General features: G+C 38.6%; 1 long non-coding RNA gene and 1 pseudogene across 1 annotated transcript in view; both read left to right on the plus strand.

The window, feature by feature from the left end:
- Positions 1-19: 19 nt before the first annotated feature.
- LOC102987175 (reactive oxygen species modulator 1-like) lies at positions 20-5,679 on the plus strand (annotated as a pseudogene).
- Positions 5,680-13,887: 8,208 nt separating this feature from the next.
- The window catches only part of LOC129392047 (uncharacterized), a 21,045-nt gene continuing 7,337 nt past the window's right edge, over positions 13,888-27,595 (plus strand). Inside the window, exons 1-2 of the long non-coding RNA XR_008617043.1 lie at positions 13,888-14,003; positions 25,968-26,024. This is a non-coding gene — a long non-coding RNA (uncharacterized lncRNA). The remainder of the gene's footprint in view (positions 14,004-25,967; positions 26,025-27,595) is intronic.

Genomic DNA, 27,595 nt, shown 5'->3' on the forward strand with positions numbered 1-27,595 from the left:
CTGTCTTCCCGCCTTCGTTTCACTGGGGAGCTCCGAGGGGATGTCTGGTCTGGAAGGACTACTTCCCGCTTCTTCTCTTCGCTGGCTTCTTATTTTCACCTTGGGGTAAGAGGACAATTTCCCAAGTGACTGGAAACCTCTGTGAGCTGGAACCTTCCCCCGAACATCTCACGAGGTAGAGTTCAGCGCTCCTTGCTTTTCCAGAGCTCCTTGCTTTGCACGCCCTCCTCTTCGGTACGGAAGCAACAGTTCTTCTCAAGCATAACCTAAAAACTCGTTTAACCAGTGGTAAACTGTCCCTTCCTGCAGCCAAGAAGTTGGACCAAGGAGGGAGTGGGGGATGAAGGGAAAAAAAGAGAGAAATAGAAAAAGCTAGGGAGAACCGAAGGCTGGGCCTTGATCAGAGTCTGCTCTTAACATCTTTAGGTTCGGTTCCTCCCCTCCTCAAACTAGAAATAGTTCATTAGAAAGGGCACTTGTTCTTTTCCCACAACCACTGTTTAGCTTGGCAGCTTCTCCCAAACAAGAACCAGCTTGGTAGAAGGGTCACCACTCATTTCTTCCTATTCTTAGCAGTCAGATTTTAGTGATTCCTGTTGACTTAAACTCCAAGGTCAAATGGTCTGTTCACACAAGAACCAGGCCTGTGGAGGACTTTGAAGGCTTTTCCCTCCAAGGTTAATTATCTAGCATTTTAGCACAAAGATTTCTCATACCTCACACCCAGTCTCTCACACCTCACGTTCCAATCCATCAGGAAATCCTTTCAAATCTACTTTCAAAATACATCCAATATCCAACCATTTCTCAACCCCTCCACTGCTATCAACCCCATCATTTCTCACCTGGATGATTACAATAGCCTCCTAACTGGTCTCCCTCCTTCAGAGAAAAAGCCACAAAGTCTATCACAGACACTTGACGGGACTTCCTCTCTGCCCTCATCTACCACACACTCTCCCTCCCCCTTGCTCTCTCTATTCCAGCCCTACTGGCCTTTTTGCCTCTTCTAGGACACACCAAGCTCAGGGCCTTTTTTGCACATGCTCTTTCTTCACCTAGATTTCTCTTCCCTCAGGTAATTCACATGGCTTACTCTCCAACTCTCTCACTTCATTCATAGCTCTACTTAAATGCTAACACCTCCGAGAGGCTTTTCTTAACCCCCTGTTTATTAAACACCAGCCTTCATCTCTCTGCCTCTTACCCTTTCTTATTTCTATTCATATCACCTAGCATCATCTGACATATATTTCATTGTCTGTCTCTCCCCACTGAGATGGAAACTCCATGAGGTCAGGGATTGTCTTTGTTGATACTGTTGTTTCCTGGGGTTTTAAAAAAATTATTTGTTTTCTTTATTATTATTATTATTTTTCTTTAAGGGCAGGGATTTTTATGTTCTCTGATATATCTTAAATGCCTAGAACAACACCTAGCACATAGTAGGTGCTCAGTGGATAGCTATTGAATAAGTGAATGCGTGAAATATAAAATGTAAGAATCTGCAGTCAATGAAAGCTGTGATCTCAATGAATAAAGAGCATTTCCAGATAACTATTCAATGATTTAAACAATTCAATGTTCAACTCTTTTCTCAATATTCTAGTTGGCTTTATTAAGTATATTTTCTCAGAGTAGCAATTCCTTTCATTATATAAATTGCTATAATTATGCCTCAGAATACTGTTATTGTTATTAAAGAAAACTAGTTTGGATCTCCTGCCAGAGTATAGTTTTAGCTTGTCACCTCTTATTTGGGAATACACTGAGAAAAGACTGATTATACTGATCTATCATTCTTTGCTCATTTGTAGCATTCACAGAATGAACAAGGTACAAGGAAGGACTTTGTATGGTGTAGTTATTAACAAGCTTTGTAACCAGACAGTTCCAGCTTGGAATCCTAACCTGATAGATAACTTAATAAATAGCCATGTGACCTGGTCAAGTTTCTTAACTTACCTGTCTTAGTCTCGTTATCTGTTAAATGGAGCTAATAACACTTACCTCATAGTATAGTCAAAATTAAATTTGATTGGGTCTGTGAAGCACTTAACATATTCCGAGGAACATAATAAGTGTTCAGTAAATGGAAACTAGGATTGTTATTATCAGTAAGGACAGAGTGGTCAAAGAGGCAATTTTCTAGAGAAAGTATATTTTAATTGGACCTTGAAAATCATTGATGTTACATTAAGCAAGAACTTCTGCTCCCTTTTTTCCCCAAATAAAGCTCTTTTTCCCCAATTGGTTTAAAGGAAAAATTAAGGAATTCATTATTTTAGTCATAGTATTTAATATTTGCAAATCCTATGTGGGAATCATTTTATTAATCACACACTAAAATGAGTCTCCAAGCAGTTCAATAACTTTATGAACCAGATTCAACTTCATATAATTCAAATCAGCTAGTTTAGAAAATTTCCTTTGCAATGTTAGTTTTTGTATTGCATCAGTGTTTTTGGTCTTAAAATACTCTTGAGACCATTTCTTTCAGGTGAGTTTCACATACTAAAATGATTACCTTTTTTTAACATCTTGATATATAATTCGCCCATTTAAATTACCTTTTTTTAAAGGAACAAATTAGTTTAATAGACATTTAGCACATTGAAAATGTGACCGTGTTTTGGATTCCCTTAACATGTCATAGAACTTTGAACCCCTTGTTTGCCATGTTCTCATTTGAGTTAGTGACATCTGTCTATTTGGGAATTTAACTGCCTACAGAGCAGGGACAATCTCAAACTGTGCATTTCCCCAAGTACCTTGTACTGCCCTGTAATATCGGAGTATAAACTCTGTAATTACTTGATTGACTGGTAAGTACAAACAGTAGGTCACATCAGCTGTCTAATTTAATCTTCACAAAAACCCATTGAGGTAGGCACTATTATTATCACCATTTTACAGGTGAGGAAACCAAGATTAAGCAGTTTAAGGAATTTATCGAGGTCACCCATCACCTGGGCTTATCTGACTCCAGAGTTCATCCTCTTAACCACGATACTGCTTCTTTTATTTTGAATCTTGCTTTTGCTTATTTACCTAAGTAATCAGGTTTTACTATAGAAAAATTACACACTACTGATAAACAAAAAGAAAAAAGCTGGAAAATTCACCCAAATCCCAACATCAATATCTTTAGATAACCCCAGTTTGATGTAGATTCCTACAAATTTACATACAAATGTATATGCAATTATAATTTATAACTATATAGACATTTATTTATAATTACTTATTTATCAAAATGAAATGATGTTCTATATGTATTCTGTAATCTGTATCATAATTTTTCATCTGGAATATTTCCATCTAAATATTTAGATATAGGTCCATGATAGTTCATTGTATAAATGTAAATTAATTCACCTATCTACTAGCAATGGATACATACCTATTTCCCTACTCCTCAATCACACTGGACATTGGCATATCTTTTATTTATTATTATTATTTTCATTATTCCTTTTAATATTTGGCAATTTGGGGAGTTGAAATTGGTATAACGTTCTATTGTTTAATTTTGAAATTCTTAACGAGAAGGTTAATTATTTTTTCCATGGATTTTCTGGCCATATGTGTTCCTTTCTGAATTGGCTATTGTTATACTTTTACATTTTCCTATTGATTTCTTATTCTTATTGATTTGTAAGAGCTTTATATATATTAAAGACATTTACCTGTTTAACACACACTGCAAATTAAACACATTTGGCTTATTAAAACATATTTCCTTATGTTCTTTATTGAATAATCTTCTTTGAAGATTGTGCTAAACATAGGCAAACTGTAAAATCAATTTAATTTGTCTCTGACCCTCTCCCATCTTTGCTTAACACTCTCTTCCCCTCTCCTCTTTGTACAATTTATAAAGAAGGCCTAATCTTAACAACATCTGTTATAGGTTGTTGTACGAAATAGGGTTAACTATTGAAAGTCATTTTATGAACTGTTTTTTTTTTTAAATGAAGCTCCTTCACTTACTAACAAGATTGTTGCAATACTCTAATATGTTCTGTCTTTTTCAGGGGTATAAGCTTTAGAAATCCTCATTCTGATACTGACTTGCCACATGACTTGGGGAAATAAAGTTTGTAAGCTTTGTATTTCTTTTCTTCAAATTGGGTATCTGAAAATTAAGTGAGATCATATATGTAATGCACTTATTACATATGAATATGTCTAGCACATATTTAGCACTCTCTAAATGATGCTAGCATGGTAAGAGGTAATAAATGAAAAGGTGTTTTACTGTTTGGTTATTAATTGCTTTTATTAACATATCAATGTTAGTTCTTTTTATTCTTGTGCTTATTATAGTACCTTTAATTTGTGACCAGCAAATCACACTTTCCAGGAGGCAGGACATTAGGATCAATTTTGAAAGGGAAAAAATGTGCCCATTATGTTTTAATTGTATATTTGAAAGACACAAAAACCTGTTTTCGTAATACAAACTGTAGAAAATTAACCGGATAAAATCTTTTCTAGAAAGAATATGTAGAAGATGGAATCCAACTTCTTCTCATCAGTGATTCTTGAGGGGAAGTTTCAGAAGCTCCAAGGATGTGTGGAATTTTTATTAGAAAAATATATTTTTTAATTGAGAAACATTACTTTTGCTCAACCTGCATTTCAAATATGAATCATCACAATTTTACGTAGACCTCCAGCATTGTGCAAGACCTGAGACATAGAGAAAAAGTCCAAGTATTTTAACAGAAACCGATAAAGGCTTAAAACTAAGGATGACAAACTCTAGACCCAATGGGGCAGTTAGATGTGTATGGACCAATCTTCAAATCTGACAAAGACCAAAAGTGACCAAGGCCACAAGCGAGATGCTGGTGGCCGTGAGTCCTTACGCACAGTTCCAGCCAAGCTGCTTCCACCTCGTGAAGGTGGGTTTTGTGATGGTTGCACCGCGGGCATGGCGGCGGGGGCGCTCTTCAGCATCTTTTCCTGTCTCAGGATCGGAATACGGGGTCGGGGTTTGATGGGCGGTGTCAGGAAAACCATGATGCAGAGCGGTGGCACCTTTGGCACATTCATGGCCATCGGGATGGACATCTGATGCTAATCAGGGCAGTGGTTGCCCACTACATCCACCCCCTCACATCAGTCCCAGTCCGTGTACCATAATAAAACAAGTCTTTTATTTAAGAAAAAAAGTTGACAAAGACCAGACCAGCATAATTGCCCTTGTGAAATCTATAACCATATTATTGCCATAGATAAACAGATTATAGGGTTCTTCTGAAGGCAGGACTCTAAACTACCTTGTACTTGGACAAGTTAATTGTTAGTTTAGTACTAGTGCACAAAGAAAAGAGTGCCACCTGCTGGACCAGCAATGATACTCCCTCCCGGGCCAGGGCTACATGGCAAGGAAGACAGACACTCGGATCCAAATCAAATTCATATGCTTGCCTTTAAATTAGTTTAACAGACATTTGGCATTATTCAGCTATTCCTTATAAGCTTCTTTTGCTCAGCTGACAAATGAATTGTTCTTCCAGAATGGACTTTTCCTGTCGAATTCATTTGGGGGGCTAATTCCATTATTTTATATTTCAAGATTATACTTACTGCTTATAACACAGTTTGACATTAATTATAATCCATTTTGTAAAGCACTGGCTCTTGAATATTTCCTCTTGCAGTCTCAGTTCACTCTTTTCTTTACAATGCAAGTCACCAGTACATTAATTCCCCTAGTCATGTATCAATAGTTGTGAAAAGTAATATGCCAGGGCTCTGACTTCTATTCTGGCATGCTTGAATGGGGAGATGGGAGGAAGTATTGGCAAGGAACCCCAGGGGGATGCAGGAACAGTGGGACTGGTCCATCAAGGTGGGGATGGATATTATATCACTGATATTGTTCAGAATTTCTATACATGATGATAAAAAAATGCAAGCTGACTTAGTTTTATTATTTCTTTTCTGTTCTCTACCATGTATCTCTTATGACCTGAACCAAGGACAGACCGCTCTCACAGCATCTTCCCAATACACCGCCAAATATGTGCACTCACAAATAGTGTGAGGAGAAGGGCAGAGATGTCCAGATTTCTATGCCTTGTGTATGAAAGAATGTATCCTTCTATATTGGCATGATTTAGTGAACCTGATTAAAACTGTCTTTATCCACACTGCCTTAAGTCCTTTTCTTATTTTGACATTGTACCAATTATCAGTTCATTTATTGATAAGTTGCAAATGATAAAGTTGCAAATGATAAATACCTTAAGGTGAATCAATTTAATCAGATTACATTCTCCTAAAATTTAGCTAAGATCAGCTCACTGCAAGAATAATAGTTTTGAAGGAGTAAAAGAGTAATCTAGGAGTGTGAGGACCTTTGAAATACATTTTGTTAGTTTGTTTCCAAACTGGGCCAGTCAGAATCTTGCCCAGGATTTCTCTATTGTAGCTATCGAAAAAGAACCGGTTCTTTCCCCTTGGGTTGATAAACTGGTAGGATATGAATCCTGAGCTGCTAGTGAACATTAGTTCACCAGGAGAGCCCCTGATTGAAAGAGAAGAATTCTTTGATGACATTACATTAGTTGAGTTCTGGCTTTCCCAGTTACATGAAACAATAAATATTCCCCATTTTTGTTTAAGTAAGTTTGAATTGGATTTCTGTCTTCCTTCCCAACCAAAAGCATTTTGACCAATATATAGTGCTTTAAATATAGTGCTTGTGTGCAAGATTAAAACATTATATAGCTATACTGTATCGCTTTATATAATTGATTAAAGCAAATATAAGTAGACATTGCTTTCTATGAGTGATTTGTAGCCTGTGCCAACAAATGACAGTTAGCACAATATATAACAATTTGCTTTTATTTTCTTAATCATTTTTCATTCTCTACAGTTTTGAAAGTGATTTATTTTCATTCTAGACATTTGATTAATGATTGGCTCTACATATACACTAATTCTAATTCAAATTTAAAACCAGCTGGCTCAAATTTTGGCAAGAGAATTAGCAGTCCTCTGCACATCTCGACCTGAATATATACAAATTTTGTTCCTTATTAATCTCTTTTTAAAAAAATTAGATTCATAAAATTCAAAATTTTAGTTTAAGTCTATTAAATTTGGAAGCATGGAAGAGTTTGGATTAAAATTAAATCAAAAAAACACAACTAAATCAGACTGGCAGAAAATCTGCAGCCTTAATGGCTATGTTTTACATGGTGTTATTAAAGTTATAGCCACATAAATTATGTCACTTTATCCTAGAATTCTTGGAAATTAACTATGGTAATAGGGATAATAACTTTAACTTAAAGGGAGCCCAGTGTAGATAAACTAAGCAAAATTGAGAAAACTGTTGTGAAAGTGAAGTATCAGTAGAAAATCAGCTGGAGAACAAGGATAGCATTAACCTTCTAGGTTTTCTGTTTGTTGAGACTGATGCGCTATAATCTTGATGGCGATGACTTGGCCTCCAGTGCCTAGAACAGTACCAGGCTATGGTCAGCACTCAGAAGAAGCTTGTTGAATTAATGAATGAATGAATAAATGAATGCTCTTCATGGGACTTCCCTGGAAGTCCAGTGGGTAAGACTTTGCGCTCCCAATGTAGGGGGCCTGGGTTAGATCCCTGTTCGGGGAACTAGATCCCGCATGCATGCTGTAACTAAGAGTTCGCATGCCACAACTAAGAAGTCCACATGCCACAACGAAGATCCCGCATGCCACAACTAAGACCAGGCGCAGCCAAAATAATTTTTTTTAATTTTAAAAAAAGAATGTTCTTCAGTAGATACAAATCTTTGATGCAACAAGATTTTTCCTGTAATTACTGTAGGTTTTAAGACATAGTCATTGCAGACTGAGCCAGAAGGAATTTCAGGTATCCTTTTCTTCAAGCTTCCTCATCTTAATATTGAAGGAACTGAGATCAGAAGAGGTAGAGTGACTGCCCAGAACAAAGATGGGGTAATAAATCAGTTAACAAACATTTACCGAGTACCCACTACTTGATAAATATTTGGAACTGTTTCAAATAATGGGAATACAGCAGAGCATAAGACAGCCCAAGTCTCTGCCTTCAAAATAATTTATATTCCAGTGGAGAATGATGATTAACATGTCAATGAATAAATAAGATTTCAGTTCCTGATAAATGATGCTTTGAAAATACTAAAATAGAATATTGTGGTGGAGAATGACAGAGGGTGGGGAAAGACACAAGTGGATTTAGTAGATTACTCAGCACAGGACTCTCTAAGAACTCTCATGTGAGCTGAGCCCTGAATGATGAGGACACACCCACACAAATGTAAGGAGGAAGAACATTCCAAGTGCAAGTGCAAATGTCCTGAAATGGGAACAAGCTTGGTGTGCTTGATGGAAAAAAAAATAGCCATAGTGCTTCAGCTGGAATGAAGAGGGGATAAAACGGACAGAGATGAGGTTAGGTGGGCAAATACCACACACTGTAGAACCCTGAGTATCAGGAAAAGGAGTTGAGTTTTATCACAGAGGGTGATGAGACACCATTTAAAAAGTTTTGAGGAGGGAAGTCATATAACTTAATTTTCATTTTAGAAAAATCACTGTGACTGCTGTGTGGAGAATGGACCAAGGTGAAAAAGAGAGGAAGCTGGAGACTGATTAGACTATCCTAGTAATCCAGGCTGGATGGTGGTCACTTGGACTAGGATGTAGCAGTGGAGAAGGGAGAGCAGTAGCCAGACTAAAGACATATTTTGTAAGTACCTATAGGACTTGCTGATAATTGCATGTGGGCAGTTGGGCAAATGAAGATGCCATTTACTGTGATGGGGAAGACTCTGGGAAGCGTAAATTGGGAGGAAGGGGAAAATAATTGGTTCTGCTTTAGACATGTTACGTTTGACATTTTTATTAAACACTTAAGTGGAAATGCCAAAAGGTAATTAGATAAATAAGTCTAGACCTCAGGATAGAGGAGAAAAGGTGTAGATTTGGAAGTCATCCATAAATAGATGATATTTAAAGCATGGCTGTAGGAGAGAGTGCAGGTAGAGAGCCTGGAGCATTGCTAGAGGTCTGCTGGAGGAAGAGGAGCCAGAAAAGGTGCTGAGAAAGCTACCAGGCCAGTCATAAGAAATCAGAAGAGTCCGACTGCATGGACATCTACACTGGCAGCCTTAATAGGAACTGTCTCTTATCAATGTGGGGATGGGAGAATGGAGTAATGAAAGCCTGACCGAAGTGTGTTGAGGTGGAATGGGAGGCAAGGACAAAAAGGCAGCAAGTTAAACTTGGCTTTCAGAAATTTTTCTGTGGAGTGGGGAAGAGAAATGGAGTGGTGATTGCAGGAGGCTGGAGCACCAAGAGACATGTTAGACTGCTAATGGAAACAGTGCAGTAGAGAGAAAGAATTTGATGATAAATGAGAGCAAGGGAAGAACTGAAGATACACAGCCATGTGGAAGCATTGGCCTTTGGCCTTGGCTGGAGCAGGGATGCTTCTTTCACTGTAACTCAAGGGAAAAACAGATGCCTAAGTTCAGAGGCACGTGAGCTGCAGGATTTGGTAAGGAGCTGAGGCAGTTCTTGGCCAATTCCATCAAAGTCGTATCCATTTGTCAAATCCCACTCCAGAGGGAAGCCACATACATAGCCTCCATTAGAATGATAATGTCCTATTTCTTGTATTGGACACAATAGCTGAAACTTTTGATAGATGTGATTCCTACTTCAATTAATTTGCAATGTGAAAAATATTCTGCAAATCTGATAATATGTTCAGTGCTACAAAAGTGTCATTATCGACATAAATGGAATTCTTAAAGCACTAACCTTGTTTTGAGGACAATGTAGAAGAGACAAAGCCCTCAATTTTTAGTTTGAATAAAGGTATGAAGTCAATGCACTGAAAATGTGGAAAGAATCTGGGTCCTTGAAATCATTGTTGAACCACTGAATTCACCAACTCTGGAACAGCCCTACCCCAGATATCTTGCTGTGTGACTTGGTAAATGTACCAACTGCTTAAGCTGTTTCTCCCTGGTTACAATCACAGCTGAAAGCATTTTAACTGATATAGTATTTTATTGGGACAACTGGTAGCCATCTGGAAAAAAATAAAGCTCAAACTTTATACAAAATCGGTTCCAGATAAATTAAAATATAATTTTAAAGGTACTGGACAAAACTATGAGGGAATTCTATAATCCTGGATTAGGAAAAGCCTTTCCAAGCATAACACAAAATCTAGAGGCTCCACATGGATGTAATAATGATTCAATAAGCCATGATACTTTAAGATATGTTGCAATGTTTATGTGAACGAAAAAGAGTAAACGACATGTACAGAACATGTACACACTATATATACCTTATATAAGAATATGGCTCTATGTTCATTGGGTTCTTTTTTATTTTACTATAAAGTTTCTTAGATTTCTGATTTGTTTTAAAGATGTCGATTTAATTATCAATATAATGCCGCCCCCCCCAAAAAATCTAGAGTCCATACAAGGAAAGATTAATGTCCATATAAATATTTTAAATTCTTCATTTAAAAAAATTACAACTCAAATCTAAAAAAACAAAAAAAATGGTTCTGATGAAACTAGGGGCAGGAGAGGAATAAAGATGCAGACATAGAGAATGGACTTGAGGATATGGGGAAGGGGAAGGGGAAGCTGGGACAAAGTGAGAGAGTGGCATAGACATATATACACTACCAAATGTAAGATAGGTAGCTAGTGGGAAGCAGCCACATAGCACAGGGAGATCAGCTCTGTGCTCTGTGACCACCTAGAGGGGTGGGATAGGGAGGGTGGAAGGGAGACACAAGAGCGAGGGGATATGGGGATATATGTACATGTATAGCTGATTCACTTTGTTATACAGCAGAAACTAACACAACATTGTAAAGCAATTATACTCCAATAAAGATGTTAAAAAAAAATTACAAGTCAAAAGACAAATGAAAAGTTGGAAAAATTTGCAATTTGAACCAGAGATGAATGGTTAATTTCCCTAACATATGAGGATTTCCTTTAAGTCTATTAGAAAAACACCACCACCAAAATAGAAAATGTTACAGGATATTGGTAGAGTGTATGTCAAACAAATGGTTCTTTTCTTTCTTTTTTTTTTTTAAATTTATTTTATTTATTTATTTTTGGCTGCATTGGGCCTTCATTGCTGTGCGTGGGCTTTCTCTAGTTGTGGCGAGCAGGGGCTACTCTTCATTGTGGTATGTGGTGTCTTCTCTTGTTGCAGAGCATGGGCTCTAGGAGTGCGGCCTTCAGTAGTTGTGGCTCACAGGCTCAGTAGTTGTGGCGCGGGCTCTAGAGCGCAGGCTCAGTAGTTGTGGCACACTTAGTTGCTCCGCGGCATGTGGGATCTTCCCGGACCAGGACTCGAACCCATGTCCCCTGCATTGGCAGTCGGATTCTTAGCCACTGTGCCACCAGGGAAGCCCCACACAAATGGTTCTTAAATATAGGAAAAGATGCTCAACTTACTCATAAAAGATGACTTCACATTAAAACTATACTGAAATACTACTTCCCAGGTCGTATCTTCTGTTCAGGAAAGTATGGGAAACAGGCCCTTTCATAGGTTGCTGGCCAAAGTGTAAAGTGATACAGCTGAAGGGTAATTTGGCGATACCCATCAGCATTACAAATGTGCATGCTCCCAGAGGTAGCAGTTCCACTCTGTGAATGTGCCCTATGGAGTTATTTGTACACTTGTAAAATTATATTTGATAAGGTTATTCTTTGTAGCATTATTAGTAAAAACAAAAGATTTGAAGACCAGGTAAATGTCCATCAAGGAGCCAGTTAAATAAATTTTGGAGCAATTGTTAAATTGAACACTATTGTAGCTGAGAATAAAAAAAGAATGAAATTTTCCTTTAAATTCTGGTATGGAAAGATCTTCATGATTTAGTGTTAAGTTAAAAAAAAACACACAAGATACAGTATGTATAGTATGCTACCATTTGTATAAAAAGAGGGAGAAATATATGTACATGCTTGCATATACCTATCTGGAAGAATATACAAGAAACTAATAATGTAGACTGCCTATGGCAGAAATGTTGGAGACAGACAGGAAGGGGAAAAAGACCTTTTACAATATTTTTTAATACATATTGGATTTTAAAGCATATAAATGTATTATATATTTTAAAAATAAATTTAAAGACACTGTGCAGATTAGACAAACTAAATCTCTGTTATTAAATACTCATGATTTGAGAAATACAAAATTACTTTTGTTAAAACAAATGTTTAGAAAAAACTTAAATGTCCATTAATAGCAGACAGATTAAATAAATTATGGTACATTCATTCCATAGAAAACTAGGCAAGCGTTAAAAGAGAAAGAGAAAGCACTTTATGTAAAAATAGAGAAAGATTTCTAGGATACATTTTTTTAATATAAATTTATTTATTTATTTTTGGCTGCATTGGGTCTTTGTTGCTGTGCGCGGGCTTTCTCTAGCTGCAGTGAGGGGGGTTACTCTTTGTCGCGGCATGCGGGCTTCTCATTGCGGCAGCCTCTACCGCTGCAGAGCACGGGCTCCAGGCGCGCGGGCTTCAGTAGTTGTGGCTCGAAGGCTCTAGAGTACAGGCTCAGCAGCCGTGGCGCACAGGCCCCGTTGCTCCGTGGCATGTGGGATCCTCCCGGACCAGAGCTCTAACCGGTGTTTCCTGCATTGGCAGGTGGATTCCCAACCACTGGGCCACCAGGGAAGGGAAGCTCCTCTAGGATACATTTTTAAGGGGGAAAATAAAGATATGAGGTACTTCCCTGGTGGTCCAGTGGCTAAGACTCCGTGCTCCCAATGCAGGGGGCCCGGGTTCGATCCCTGGTCAGGGAACTACAGGGATGCCGTAGAACTCACATGTCACAACTAAGAGTTCGCATGCTGCAACTAAAGATCCCTCGTGCCGCAAGGAAGATCCTAAGTGCCGCAGCTAAGACCTGGCACAGCCAAATAAATAATAAATAAATAATTTTTTTTAAAAAAGAAAGAAAGATATGAAATGGGTCACATAGTAGCCTACCATTTATGTAAAAAGAGGGAAAAATTAATATACGCATGACTTATTGGTTGCCTGTGAGAAGGGGGAGTAAGTAGTTGGCAGATGAGGTTTGGAGCAAGCTTTTTTACTGCATATGCTTTTATACCTTTAAAATTTTGAACCACATAAGAGCATTGTCTACTTTTTTAAATAAAATAAAATGTGACTACATGCATGCTCATAGTGATGTCTCAGTATTTTAGGACAGTTAAAAAAAATTCCCTGTAAGATGGTAGTTCAAAGGGTTCTGGAGTCAGGCTTTCAGGTTTCAAACTCTGATCCTACCAGCGACCTTAAGTAAGCTACTTAAACTCTCTGTGCCTTAGCTTTCCCGTTTCCCAAGATGGGGATCATAAAGTCATTTTGAGGACTGAAGGACAGAATGCTTGCACTGCTTAGCACAATGCTAAACCTATCATAAGGGCACACCAAAGGTTAGCTAGCACCATTCCTAATTTGCCGTGATTATCAAAGCAGCAGAAATTTTAAAGCAAAAGCTGTTCTCCTAAGTCTTAATTTTGTTATTCTAAGTGATACTTAAGTAATTTAAACTGGTCCATTTAACAAATAGAACATAATGGATGGATAATATAAATGCCAACACTAATAACTGACAAATATTTTGTCATTAAGATATTTTTTCATCATCTATTGTTTTCTTTTTCTTTTAGTATGTGGTATTTTTCTTAAGCTATAAAATATTATTTACTGGATGCTTACAGATGACATCATTACCCTTTCCACAGTTAAATATGAAACTATCAGTAGACCCTAAACCTACCTCTTTCTGTCCTCTCTGTTTTTTTGTGTCAGCAATCCTGGTCACCCTATCATCTTCTGTGAGCCCCTGAAGAACAAAGACCACAGTAAGTGATCAGTGTTGTATCCCCAGTACCTGTCATGATGCCTGGAGCATGAAGGCATTCAGTAAAGGTTTGTTGAGTGAATGGACAAATGAATGAATGCATACATGCATGCATGAGAGAAAATGGAGGGAAAGTAATCTTCTTTCTACTTCTGCAGTCTTGCAGAGTCAAAAGAAAGAGAATGAGATGCTGAGGGTTCATGGAAAGTTCAGCAACAAAGAAAGAGGTTTCATCTTAGCTAGTGCATGAGCTCAAGGAGCTGTTGCTCAGAGGTTCTCCCTGGTGGCAGTTATGAGAACTATTGTAGGACGAGTGAAGAAAACAATTATGGAGCACCGACTGTGTATGAGGCACTGTACTAGACACTTCAATACATTGTTTAAACTTCTCAACAATAATACAAGGTAAATGTTATTCCTATTTTGTAGATAAGGAAGGGGTTATCTAAAGGAAGTACACAAACTATTCAACCATGGAAATTAGCAAATCCTAAAACATTCCATCTATAGCTCAATACCCTGAATTCTGCCTATCTAAGTTCAAAATTAACTATCTTTCTCAAGCAAATGTTCTAACTTGGAAGCCAAATTGTAGGGTAAGATAAAAATAATACAGCAATACCTTTTTTTTTTTTTTTTGGCGGTACGCGGGCCTCTCACCGCCGTGGCCCCTCCCGCCGTGGAACACAGGCTCTGGACGCGCAGGCTCAGCGGCCACGGCTCACGGGCCTAGCTGCTCCGCGGCATGTGGGATCCTCCCGGACCGGGGCACGAACCCGCGTCCCCTGCATCGGCAGGCGGACTCCCAACCACTGCGCCACCAGGGAAGCCCAGAAATACCTTTTTAAATAAAAACATTATACAGCTCCAAGGTAGCTGCTCAAAGGGTACTTGTAACAAAGTAGTCCAAAGTTCCACTAGGACTACCTTGGTAGACTTCTCTTTGACTTTCTATCCAGCTGTTTTGTGGGAGAAATTAGAGACACAATGAATGATTATACTATGGCTTCTTGTCATCCTATGCTAATGAATATAACTACGAGGGTAGCTATGATGGTTAAATTTTATGGATCAATTTGGCTAGGCTATGGTATCCAGCTGTTTGGTCAAACAGTCTAAATATTGCTGTGAAGTTATTCTGCAAATGTGATTAACATCAGTAGACTTAAGTAAAGGAGATTACCTTCAATGATGTGAGTGGGCCTCATTCAACTGAAAGCCTTAAAGGCAAAAATTGAGGATTTCTGGAAAGGAAGGAATTCTGCCTCAAGACTGTAACATAGGGCTTCCCTGGTGGCGCAGTGGTTGAGAATCTGCCTGCCAATGCAGGGGACATGGTTCGAGCCCTGGTCTGGGAGGATCCCACATGCCGCGGAGCAGCTAGGCCCGTGAGCCACAACTACTGAGTCTGCACGTCTGGAGCCTGTGCTCCGCAACAAGAGAGGCCGCAACAGTGAGAGGCCTGCGCACCGCGATGAAGAGTGGCCCCCACTTGCCACAACTAGAGAAAGCCCGTGCACAGAAATGAAGACCCAACACAGCAAAAATAAATTAATAAACTCCTACCCGCAACATAAAAAAAAAAAGAAGAAGACTGTAACATAGAAGTCTTTTCGGTGTTACCAGCCTGCTGGCCTGCCCTGTGAATTTTTTTTAAATAAATAAATAAATAAATAAATAAATAAATTTATTTATTTATTTTTGGCTGCGTTGGGTCTCGTTGCTGCACGCGAGCTTTTCTCTAGTTGTGGCGAGCGGGGTCTACTCTTCGTTGCGGTGCACGGGCTTCTTATTGCGGTGACTTCTCTTGTTGCGGAGCACAGGCTCTAGGCGCACGGGCTTCAGTAGTTGTGGCTCGCGGGCTCACTAGTTGTGGCTCGCAGGCTCAGTAGTTGTGGCTCGTGGGCTCAGTAGTTGTGGCGCACAGGCTTAGTTGCTCTGCAGCATGTGGGATCCTCCTGGCCTGGGGCTTGAACCCATGTCCCCTGCATTGGCAGGCAGATTCTTAACCACCGTGCCACCAGGGAAGCCCCTGCCCTGTGACTTTTAGACTTACCTGCCCCCACAATCAATTCCTTAAAATGAATCTCTTTATATTTTTTTTACATATTTATGTATATATATATTTATATATAAAATAATTTGGGAGAAGAGCATTCATAACACTCAGCTGTAAGAATTTAAAGCATTCAAAAATTTTGTTTGTTTGTTTGTTTGTTTGTTTTTAGCCGCACCTGGAGGCTTGTGGGATCTTAGTTCCCGGACCAGGGATTGAGCACAGCCTGGCAGTGAAAGTGGCAAGTCCTAATCATTGGACCGCCAGGGAATTCCCTAAATACTTTCTCTTTTGATCAGAAGTTGCACTGATATTTTTTAAGCTTTGGAGGTAAAAATATTAATATGGGGGCTGTGACATGATTTATAACAAGAAATATATATTTGGTCTTCATCCCCATTTCTGGCACAGAGCTCCTAAAACCCCTGGAATTTCCTAAGTGTGAGAATGACAAAGATGCCTTATTTATGTTAATGAGTGACTTTTGGAAAGCCCTAGGTAACCAAAGGAGGGGAGGGGGCGGGAGGCGGGGAGCTGGTTGCCAGGGAAGCCAGCTCTGTGATTAGAGGGTTGAAACTTTGAAACCCACCCCTCTGACCTCTGGGAGGGGAGAGGGGCTGGAGGTGGAATCAACTGCCAATGGCCAGCGATTTAATCCGTCATGCCTAGGTAATGAAGCCTCCATAAAAAACCAAATAGACAGGGTTCAGAGAGCTTGGAGGTGCTGGGAGAATGGTGCTCAGAGGACATGGAAGCTTTGTGCCCTTACCACATGCCTTCCACCTGGCTGTGCCTGATTTACATCCTTTTATAATACACCAATGATCTAGTAAGTAAAATGTTTCTGTGAGACACTCTGGCAAACTAATTGAATCCAAAGAGGGAATAGAGGGAGCCTTTAATTTTTAGCGAGTTATTCAGAAGTACAGGTAACAACCTGGGCTTGACATCTGCATCTGAAGTGGCAGATGGGGACAGTCTTGTCAGACTGAGCCCTCAACCTGTGGAATCTGATTCTATCTCCAGGTAGATAGTGTCAGAATTAAGTTGAATTGTAGGACACCCTGCTGGTGTCCAAGATGTGTGGGGGAACCCCTGCCCACATTGAAACTGGGTCCCAGAGCACTCTTTAGGGGCAATCAGAAATAACAGTCAGGTGCCCCAACTATCTGGCACAAATATTGGGGGACCTTGGTCCTGTACATCCTGACTTCCTTTGCTCCAATTACTTATTTCTCTTGGATTCACTCCTGTTGTCTCTCCAGTCTCAGCAACTCTAAATGAAGCTGCCCTGCTCACACAAACATTATATAAATATACATACGTATTAGTTCTGAAATATATATTAGTCGTGTTTCTCTGGAGAACCGTGACTGATATAGGAGCTATGCTATTTGCAACAGATCAAAAATAACCTAGTATTAAGAAGATTGAAGTAATTAGGAGTCTGTGTCTCTCTTTTGGTAGCATTTATTCAGAAACATTAACTCCAAATCTGCTTTGGAACCCTACAGTCTCTTAATTATAGTACAAAAAGACCCAAGATTTAAAAAAATAAAATTAATTGCAGGTCATTTTAATTTTTAAAACACATGATTTATTGCTTTGATAAAGTGCTAAGGTCATCATTAAATCACACAATGAAAAAGTGATGCAACTTTAAACACCCTGAAGCACTAATTTTAGGGATCCCGTAGGATTTTTTTTCAATCCTTAGGTTGTATCCAGGTTGTGTTGCAATATCCATATTTAGATGTGTCCGTAAACTTTTAAACTTTCCTAAGTTTAAAACCACTAAAATATGAAATAAGAACTATCAGGAAAGCATCTGAAGCAGCCACAAAAGAACTGGAGGGAAGTACAATTACAACAAGGCTCTGAGCGGTTAGGTGATAGTCACTTAGCAATATCTAACAGCAAAGAGAGAATAAAGCATAAAATGGATTGACTTTTCTGAAAACTGTTTGAATCTCAAGTGTTGAAAAAATGTCTAGTTCTCTCAAGTTTATAGAGGCAGACACTGTAGCTCTTTAAGGAGCACCTACCATGGACCAGGGTGCTGGCTGGCAGCTGGACACAATCCCCACCTCTAAAAAGATTAGAGTCTAGTGGAGGAGACTGTCAGACAAGTAAACAAGCAATTGCGATGAATTGCAACATGCTTTATAAAATTATTTCATTTACACTGATTTGAGAGAATACTTTTCCCAGGCAAGAAGGACAGAAAGATGATTGTGCTAGAGAGAAGGGGATTGCAAAGAGAAGATAACAGCCTTCAGGAGAGGAACTTTCACCCAGGTCTTGAAGTAGAAGGGGCAGAGAATTTGAGGGTGAAGAGAAAAGAGATCAAAGCAAGGAAAGTCATTCTAAAATAGTCCAGGCAGGAGATTTCTAAAGCACAGAATTCAGTTTAGGGCCAGGCTAGCAGCCTAGCCTTGCTGTAGGGTACGTGGTGGGACATTGCACAAGGTAAAATGAGAAAAATAGGGCTTAGTGAGAGACTGGAGGTGGGAAAAGGGGAGAAACGCCTGAATGTCTGGTTTGGGAAACCGTGGCTGTAGAAGACAGAAGGCTAAAAACAGACAGAAGGATAAACTGCTCCGGGAAGAAGAGGATGAGTTGAGTAGGGGAATGATGAGATTGAAGAGCTAGTGGAATATCCAAGTGGAGATTTCAAGTAACGCAGTAACCTGGGTCTGCCACTTGGGAGAGAGTTTAGGCTAAAAATCTAAGTTCAGTTCTCATTAGCAAACTGAATGAGATTCCCCAGAGGAAGAGGGCAGGACAATAAAAGGAGAGAACCAAGGAACAAAACTACTGAATCCTAATATTTAAGAGGCAGACCAAAAGGGAGCAGCCCTGGAGAACGCTGAAGAAGGTCAAGGAGATATTATTGTGCCTTTTTGTTTTATTGTGGCAAATTATACATGACATGAAACATATCGTTTTAACCAATGATAAGTGCACAATTCAGTGGCATTAATTACATCCACCATGTTGTACAACCATTAGCACTATTTATTTCTGAAACTTTTTCATTACTCCAAACAGAAACCCGGTAACCGTGAAGCAATAATTCTCCATTGCCCCTAACCCAAGCCCTGGTAACTTCTAATCTACTTTCTGTCTCTAAATTGGACTACTCTAGGTACCGCATATAAGTTGAATCATTCTTTTGTGTCTGGCTTATTTCACTTAGCTTAGTGTCTTCAAGTTTCATCCATGTTTTATCATTCCTTTTTATATATTGTGCCTTTCTAAAATCAGGAAATAGAAACAGGGAGAATAGTCATTATGGGTGTACTAGGACTGTTATTAAGGCTCACATGCTTGGTCTTGCCAGAGGGAGAAAGGAAGGAGATAAATCAACTGGGAGGCCAGAACTGAAAGTTGAGTGCAGAAACCATGATCCGTTAGCTAAGAACTCTGTGGTAGAGCAGACAGGCATCTGGGAGTTGGACGTTGCTGGGCAAATCTTCATCTGAGAACCAGATAGCAGAGTGTATTTGGACGTATGACTGAACCCAACACAATATTCCCCTCTTCTGATGGGAAGCCCTGGTGGAAATAGTTCTGCCTGAACAGTTCCACAGGCCCTGGGTGGAGGGGGTAAGGGGTGGGGAGGGGGCTGTGACCTACAGTTACTGTCTGAAGGAGGGTAAAGAGCATGAGCCAGAGAAGCACATCAAAAAACAGGTCACCAAGCAAAGTTAGACAGAGGAGCTGAAGGGCAGGCTCAACCCAGGTGAGAGGAAGAGGAATATGCAGATGCAATGGTGAAATACTCAGAAGCTAACATCAGAGGCTAAATTCTATTAACATAAACTTTGTGTGACCAGGGCAGCTTCATTTAGAAGTGCTGAGACTGGATGGAGAGACACAGTGAATTCAAAAGAAATAAGTAATTGGATCAAAAGGAATCAGAATGTACAGGACCATGTTCTCCAAATATTTAAGCCAGAGAGTTGGGGCACCTATGTATCATTCCTGATTGCCCCCGTGTTAATATTTTTGCCCCCAAGGCTTAAAAGATAACAGTACAACTTCTGACCCCCCGGCAAAGGTATTCTGAATGCTTTTAATTCTTACAGATGAACATTATAAATATTCCCTGACTCAAATTATTAAATTATTGGTTGAGAAATTAAGTTTCTCATTATATAGCATCTATCTCAAATAATGTAATTTTGTCATATAGTGAATGTGCTCACTGGGCTTCTGAATCCATAAATCTATCAATTTTTCTGAATAATGAAGCCATAGAATTATAGAAGACTATAGAAGATCTAAATAACAGTAACAAACATAACAGACATATACAGAACACTGACTCAAACAACTATAGACAACAAGTTATTTTCTAGGACACAAGAAAAACCTTTACAAAAATTCTCCATATACTGAGCCATAAAGCAAGTCATGACAAATTTCAAAGGACTGAAATTATATATGGCTGTGCTAGAAATCAATAATTTAAAAATGATAACTAGAAATTAAGAAATATACTTCTAAATAACCCATGGATCAAAAAAGAAATAAATATGGAATTTTTAAAATGCCATGAATCAAAACTTAGAGGATGCTTCTAAGTATCCGAAAGAAAATTTACAGATTTAATTGCAAAAATTATATAAAATTTAAATTGCTGAAAATGTATGAGCTAAGCAGACTTCTCAAGATGTTGGAAAAAATTACAGCAAAATAAACCCAAAGAAGGAGAAGGAAGAAAATAATAAAGTAACAAAAAAAAAAAGGAACTCCAAAATAAAAATATAGTAGAGAGTATCAACAGGGCCAGATGTTTCCTTGAAAAAATTAATAATTGATAAAATTCTATTGATATGGATTAAGAAAAGAAAGAACAAATAATCATATCAGGATGAAAAGGGGGAGAAAATTATAGTTACTACAGACATTAGAAAGTTAATAAAGATTTGAATAGACATTTCTCAAGAAAAAGTATGCAAATGACTAATGAACATCAAAGGATGTTCAACATCATTAGTCAGTAGGGAAATGGATATCAAAACCACAGTGACATACAATTCACACCCAGTAAGATGGCTATAATCAAAAACGATAGACAATAACAAGTGTTGGTGAGGATTTGGAGAAATGGGAACCCTTGTTTATTGCTTGTGGGAATGTAAAATGGTACAGTCACTTTGGAAAACACTCTGGCAGTTCCTCAGTATGTTAGACATAGAGTTACCATATGGTCCAGCAATTCTTCTCATAGGTATCCAAGATAAATGAAACCGTATGTCTACATGTGGTACATCCATACAATGGAATATTATTTTTCAATAAAAAGGAATGAAGTGTTGATTCTTTCTAAACCTGGATGAACCACTAAAATGTTATACTGGGTGACAGAAGCCAATCACAAAAGACAACACATTATACGATTCCATTTACATGAAAAATCCAGAATAGACAAATCTATAAGAAGGAAGTAGATTTGTGGTTGCCTAGAAGTGGGGTAGAGGGGTGGTGGTAGTCAATGAGGAGTGACTGCTAGTGTTACAGGGAATCTTTGGGGTGTGATGAAAATGTTCTAAACTTAAGATTGTGGTATGATTGCACAATTCTGTGAATATACTAAAAATGTTGAATTACATGCTTTAAATGGATAAATTTCATGGTATGTAAATTACATATGAGCTGCATTATGTCTCTCCAAAATTCATATATTGAAGCCCTAGCCCCCAGAACCTCAGAATGTGACTAGATATGAAGACAGGGCTTTTAAATAAGTGATTAAGTTAAATGAGGTCATTAGGATGGGCCCTAATACAATCTGACTGCTGTTCTTATAAGAAGAGGAAATTTGGATGCACTAGGGATGCATGTGCACAGAAAAAGACCATGTGAGAAAACAATGAGAAGCTAGCCATCTGCAAAATAAGAAGAAAGTCCTCAGAAACAAACAAACAAACAAAAAAAACCACCAAACCTGCTGACACCTTGGTCTTGGACTTCTAGCCTCCAGAACTGTGAGAAAATAAATTTCTGTTGTTTAAGCCACTCAGTCAGTGGCATTTTGTTATGGTATCCCTAGCAAACTGTACATATCTCAATCAAGATTTTTTTTTAAGTATTTTGCCAAACATACTTGGTTCTCCCCTAAAAGAAACTGTGTATTCAGCTCTCCAAACTATTAGAACTATTTAGGTCTCATGTAGAAATTTCCCTCTCTTTTACCTTATTTCCTAAAATTCTTGCTTGGATTCTTTATTTTTCCATCCTTCCTCATGATAATAGACCTCATTAATATCAGCTCTGGTTTTCAAGGAATGGCTTATTGATTTAGTAAAGGGCTGAGGAAAAGGTACACATAAAGACATGCAAAATCGCTCTACCAGAGCAAGGCAACAGATAATTCAGAAGCTCCCCTTGGTGTAATATATACCCAATCTAATGTGAAAATCCAAGTTCAGGCAATATAAATTTACTGACCCAGGCTTGGGAACTAATACTTTCTTATATTTATATTTCCTCAAAGTAGAAGAAATAGCTTAAAGAACATAATTTGTGCATTTGTCTATTTTCCATTAAAATAGCATCATACAGTAAAAGTTGTATAAAAAGCTATTTTAGAGGATATAAACTTTGTGAAATAAAGGCCACTTGTGAATTTGAAATATAAAAAATTAATAAGATAATATTATGAACAACGTATGCCAAAAATTTGAAAGTTTAGATGAAATGGACAAATTCATAAAATATTACAGAGAATTAAGACAAATAAATTTTAATTATGTAAGCACACTAATTTAAGAGGATTATTTCTCTCAATAACTCTTCAAATATGTTGCAGTGTATTACCTATAAACTTAATCAAAACCAGGAATACTTTACATGCACAGGATATGTCAGTTGGGATCATCCTGTCCATTGAAATATGGATTGGATCAGCTCAAATATTCACTGCACTATTAGAAAGTCCCATATCTGACTTCCCTGGTGGCGCAGTGGTTAAGAATCTGCTTGCCAATGCAGGAGACATGGGTTCAATCCCTAGTCCGGGATGATCCCACATGCCACAGAGCAACTAAGCCCATGCACCACAACTACTGAAGTCTGCGTGCTCTAAGGCCCTCATGTTGCAACTACTGAGCCCGTGTGCTGCAACTACTGAAGCCTGCACACCTAGAGCCTGTGCTCCGCAACAACAGAAGCCACAACAATGAGAAGCCCATGCACCGTGACAAAGAGTAGCCCCTGCTTGCAACAACTAGAGAAAGCCCAGGCGCAGCAATGAAGACCCAATGCAGCCAAAAATAAATTTTAAAAAAAAAAGAAAAGAAAGCAAGTCCCATATCTTCCTCAAGATTCCTGAAAATTTCTAGGGAGATCAAATTCATGTTGTTACCTGGCTCTGATAAAATTTGACCAAACTTTAGTTAAGCACCTCTGAGCCCTCTTCTCAACAAGACCTCAATCTTGGCCTATAAGAAATGCAACTTTTAGTACAATTTCATCCACCCCCGTCCCCTTCACCAAAAGACTTGAAGAAACGCTAGCATAGTTTCTGAGTTAGAGTTTGTGTCCCTAGGACAATGACCCCAGCCCCCTTAAGTTCCTGCCTAATAAAGCTCGATGCTGCCAAAAGAATTTACTATTTGTTCCAGCCAACACTTGACTATAGGGCCCTGACCTCCTTTTTCTTAGAGCATTTACTTTAAAAAAAACTTGCAATCATAAATTATTTCTCTGTCTCTTTGAGACCTATCTTCTACACTCAAGAATGCGTTTCTCATGTACCTGGGAGCCATCTCTTCAAAATGTAGTCATTAGGAAAGATACAACCCCTGTCTCCCAGTTTCTGGAGGGTAGGAGCCTAAGTTCAATAAGCATCACTTAGCAAACTGATGACCTCATCATATTGACTAAACCTCCCCCACTGATGTCATCCAGGACTTTTTCTTTCACATATTCGAGCATTTAAAAAGCCTCCCACCTTTTGTTTTGCTGGAGTTGAGCTCAGGATATACCAAGGTCTCTCCTCTACTGCAGTGGTACCAGACAAATTCAGTCTTGCTGTTTTTAACAAGTGTTCAGTACAAAGTTTTTCTTTCATTTTTGCTTTGAATGTTTGCTTCTGCTGAGTTAATTTAGGTAAAGGAAGGTCTCACTGTCCCACATGTGCCATTTCTTTTTCACATTTCTTTTTGGATCCTGTTGCAAAACCCAATACCTCTCCCTAATTTCCTTAAAAACAAAACAAAACTTCTACAAGTAATTGGTGTGAACAGCCAGTTTTACTGAAACATGAGGGAGAAAGAGGTAATTTACATCACAGAAAAGTAAATGCTTAAAATAGAATATCATAGATCCTTTTACAGACCCCTTTACCTTTTTGCTATATTGTTCAGCCATCCTCTCTCCTTCCTCAGCTCCTCTTCTCCTAGCTTCTCTGGACACCATTCCTTTCTTGTACCAAGCAGTCTGCTACCTCTTTTGTTCCCGTGTCTCCTGCTGACTCTGCTGAGATTCTCACCTTCCACCCCAAGAAGTTGATTGAAGTATTTCCTAAAGTAAGACAATTCCCTCCCTAAGATAAATTCCAGCGCCACTTATAAAGGGAATTTTTTAACCTTGATACAATTCATATAAATCTTATTTACCTATTTGCATATCATTATTGATTTCCTTATCCCCATGCTGATAAAAGATGATTGTAATACCTATAGGTACCAAGAAGCAAGTAAGTATTCTCTGCCTTATCAGAGAAGCAAAACCATCAACACACGGGAGAAATTTCACTAAATTAAAGACACTTACTAGTGGCAATTAAAAAGTCCATTACTTCACACATCAAAAAGCACTTAAATAGCTATTTATTTTGCTGCATAAAATATATAAAAATAAAAATCATGTAGCTATTTAACACATTATGAGTCTATTAAATGTAATACATGAAAGGCTTTAGCACTAACCTATGTCTGCCCAAAGTACAAAATTCCCTGCACGTATCTAATGCTATTTCTCATTTTTAAATAAATGTCAGCCTTGAAAGAATTCATTTCCTCAAAATTCTCCAAGAGTTATTTTTTATTCTATTGCCCATGGACATTTAGTTTCCATTTTCATTTTTCATCTCTGGAGACTGGCTTGGATAACTATTAGCTGAAAACCACAAACTACAGATTGTTTACTTCACACCTAGTAGAACCCTCAATGAGAATGACAACTTGTTATAAGTAAGCAAATTATGATGAGTCTAGAATGGCTACTCTATCTACCAAGAACATGCAGAATGATAAAGGTAACACTTATTAGCTATCTATTATGTCTAGTCATTTTAGATGCCTATTCTCTTTAAGTTTTACAATCTGGTGGCAGGTGAGTACAAGCATACCGATTTTATAATTTAGGAAATGATGGTGAAGGAGGTTAAGCAACTGCCCCTTGCCCTCAAATTAAATAGCTAAGACGTGACAGAACTTGATATAAATTCAATATTTTTTTCTGACTCAAAAGCCTATGCCCTTAATACAATAAAATTTTGTCATGTGCTACTTTTCACATTCTACACGCATTTGCACTGTGGGTATTTTTATCCAAAATTAGGAATTCAGTTAGCTCCACTGTAGATACTGTGCCTCAGTCTGTTGAACAGATACAATTAAGGTAGCATTGCACTATTTACAAAAAATGTGCCACTTGTTTTAAGTAATTTTAATACCTCCAAGAAACATTTAAATTGCTTTTCACATAATAAAATTATTTGTGTTTTAGCTGATGAGCTACACCTATTTTCTAGACATTACTTAAAAAAATCCTGGCAAGTTTTTATTTCTCCAAAAACATACAGAAAAATACAAAATATTTTTAAAATTTTATTTAACAATTATTCTTGGGGAAAATGTCACTTTTTGGAAGTATAGTGAATTTGCAATGTTTCAGGTGTACAGCAAAGTGATTCAGTTATATATATATATGTATGTAATATATATGTATTCTTTTTCAGATTCTTTTCCATTATAGGTTATTATAAGATATTGAGTATAATTTCCTGTGCTGTACAGTAAGTCCTTGTTTATTTTGTATATAATAGTGTGTATCTATTAATCCCAAATTCCTAATTTATCCCTCCCTATTCCCTTTCCCCTTTGGTAACCGTAAGTCTGGTTTCTATGTCTGTGAATCTAGAAAAATGTCACTTTTCATCATCACACCTTCCTTTTCCTAAATCTCATTCATATTTTACAATAGGTCACCTATCTTCTGCTCCTGCCCATACACACATAAGCACATATTCAGGACCACAAACACAAGAGTCCCTGATGACTTCATGTTTACAAAGAAGTTAAAGAATAGTGCTTTTTGGAGAGATAGGTATGCTTCCAAACTCATTCTATGAGGCCAGCATAACCCTGATACCAAAACCAGACAAATGTATCACAAAAAAGAAAATTAAAGGCCAATATCATTGATGATCATAGATGCAAAAATCATCAATGAAATATTAGCAAACTGAATTCAACAATACACTAAAAGAAAAAAATACATTAAAAGAATCATACGAGATTGGTTCAAGATGGCAGAGTAGAAAGATGTGCGCTCACTCCCTCTTGCGAGAGAACCAGAATCACAAATAACTGCTGAACAATCATCGACAGGAAGACACTGGAACTTACCAGAAAAGATGCCCCACATCCAAGGACAAAGGAGAAGCCACAGTGGGACAGTGGGAGGGGCGCAATCACAATGAAGGGAAGTCCCATCGAAAAGCGGGTGAATGACCCACAACTGGAGAACACTTATACCACAGAAGTCCACCCACTGGAGTGAAGGTTCTGAGCCCCACGTCAGGCTTCCCAACCGGGGGGTCTGTCAATGGGAGGAGGAATTCCTAAAGAGTCAGACTTTGAAGGCTGGCAGGATTTGACTGCAGGAGTTTGACAGGACTGGGGACATGGAGGCTCCACTCTGGAGGGTGCACACAGGGAGGTGTGCACATGAGGACCCAGGGAGCGGTGACCCCATGGGAGACTGAACCAGACCTGCCTGCTAGTGTTGGAGGGCTTCCTGCTGAGGCGGGGGGAGGCTGTGGCTCACCAAGGGGACAGGGACACTGGCAGCAGAAGTTCTAGGAAGAACTCCGTGGCATGAGCCCTCCCAGAGTCTGCTGTTAGTCCCAACAAAGAGTCATTAGGCTGCACTGCTGGGTCACCTCAGGCCAAACAACCAACATGGAAGGAACCCAGCCCCACCCATTAGCACATAAGTGGATTAAAGTTTTAGTGAGCTCTGCCCATCAGAGCAACACCCATCTCTACCCACAACCAGTCCCTCCCATCAGGAAGCTGGCACAAACCTCTTAGATAGCCTCATCCACCAGAGGGCAGACAGCAGAAGCAAGAAGAACTACAATTCTGCAGCCTGTGGAATGAAAACCACATTCACAGAAAAATAGACAAAATGAAATGGCAGAAGACTATGTACCAGATGAAGGAACAAGATAAAACACCAGAAAAACAACTAAATGAAGTGGAGATAGGCAATCTTCCAGAAAAAGAATTCAGAATAATGATAGTGAAGATGATCCAGGATCTCAGAAAAAGAATGGAGGCAAAGATTGAGAAGATGTAAGAA

This window comes from Physeter macrocephalus, chromosome 4 (genome assembly GCF_002837175.3).
Source record: "Physeter macrocephalus isolate SW-GA chromosome 4, ASM283717v5, whole genome shotgun sequence".
NCBI classification, from domain to species: Eukaryota; Metazoa; Chordata; class Mammalia; order Artiodactyla; family Physeteridae; genus Physeter; species Physeter macrocephalus.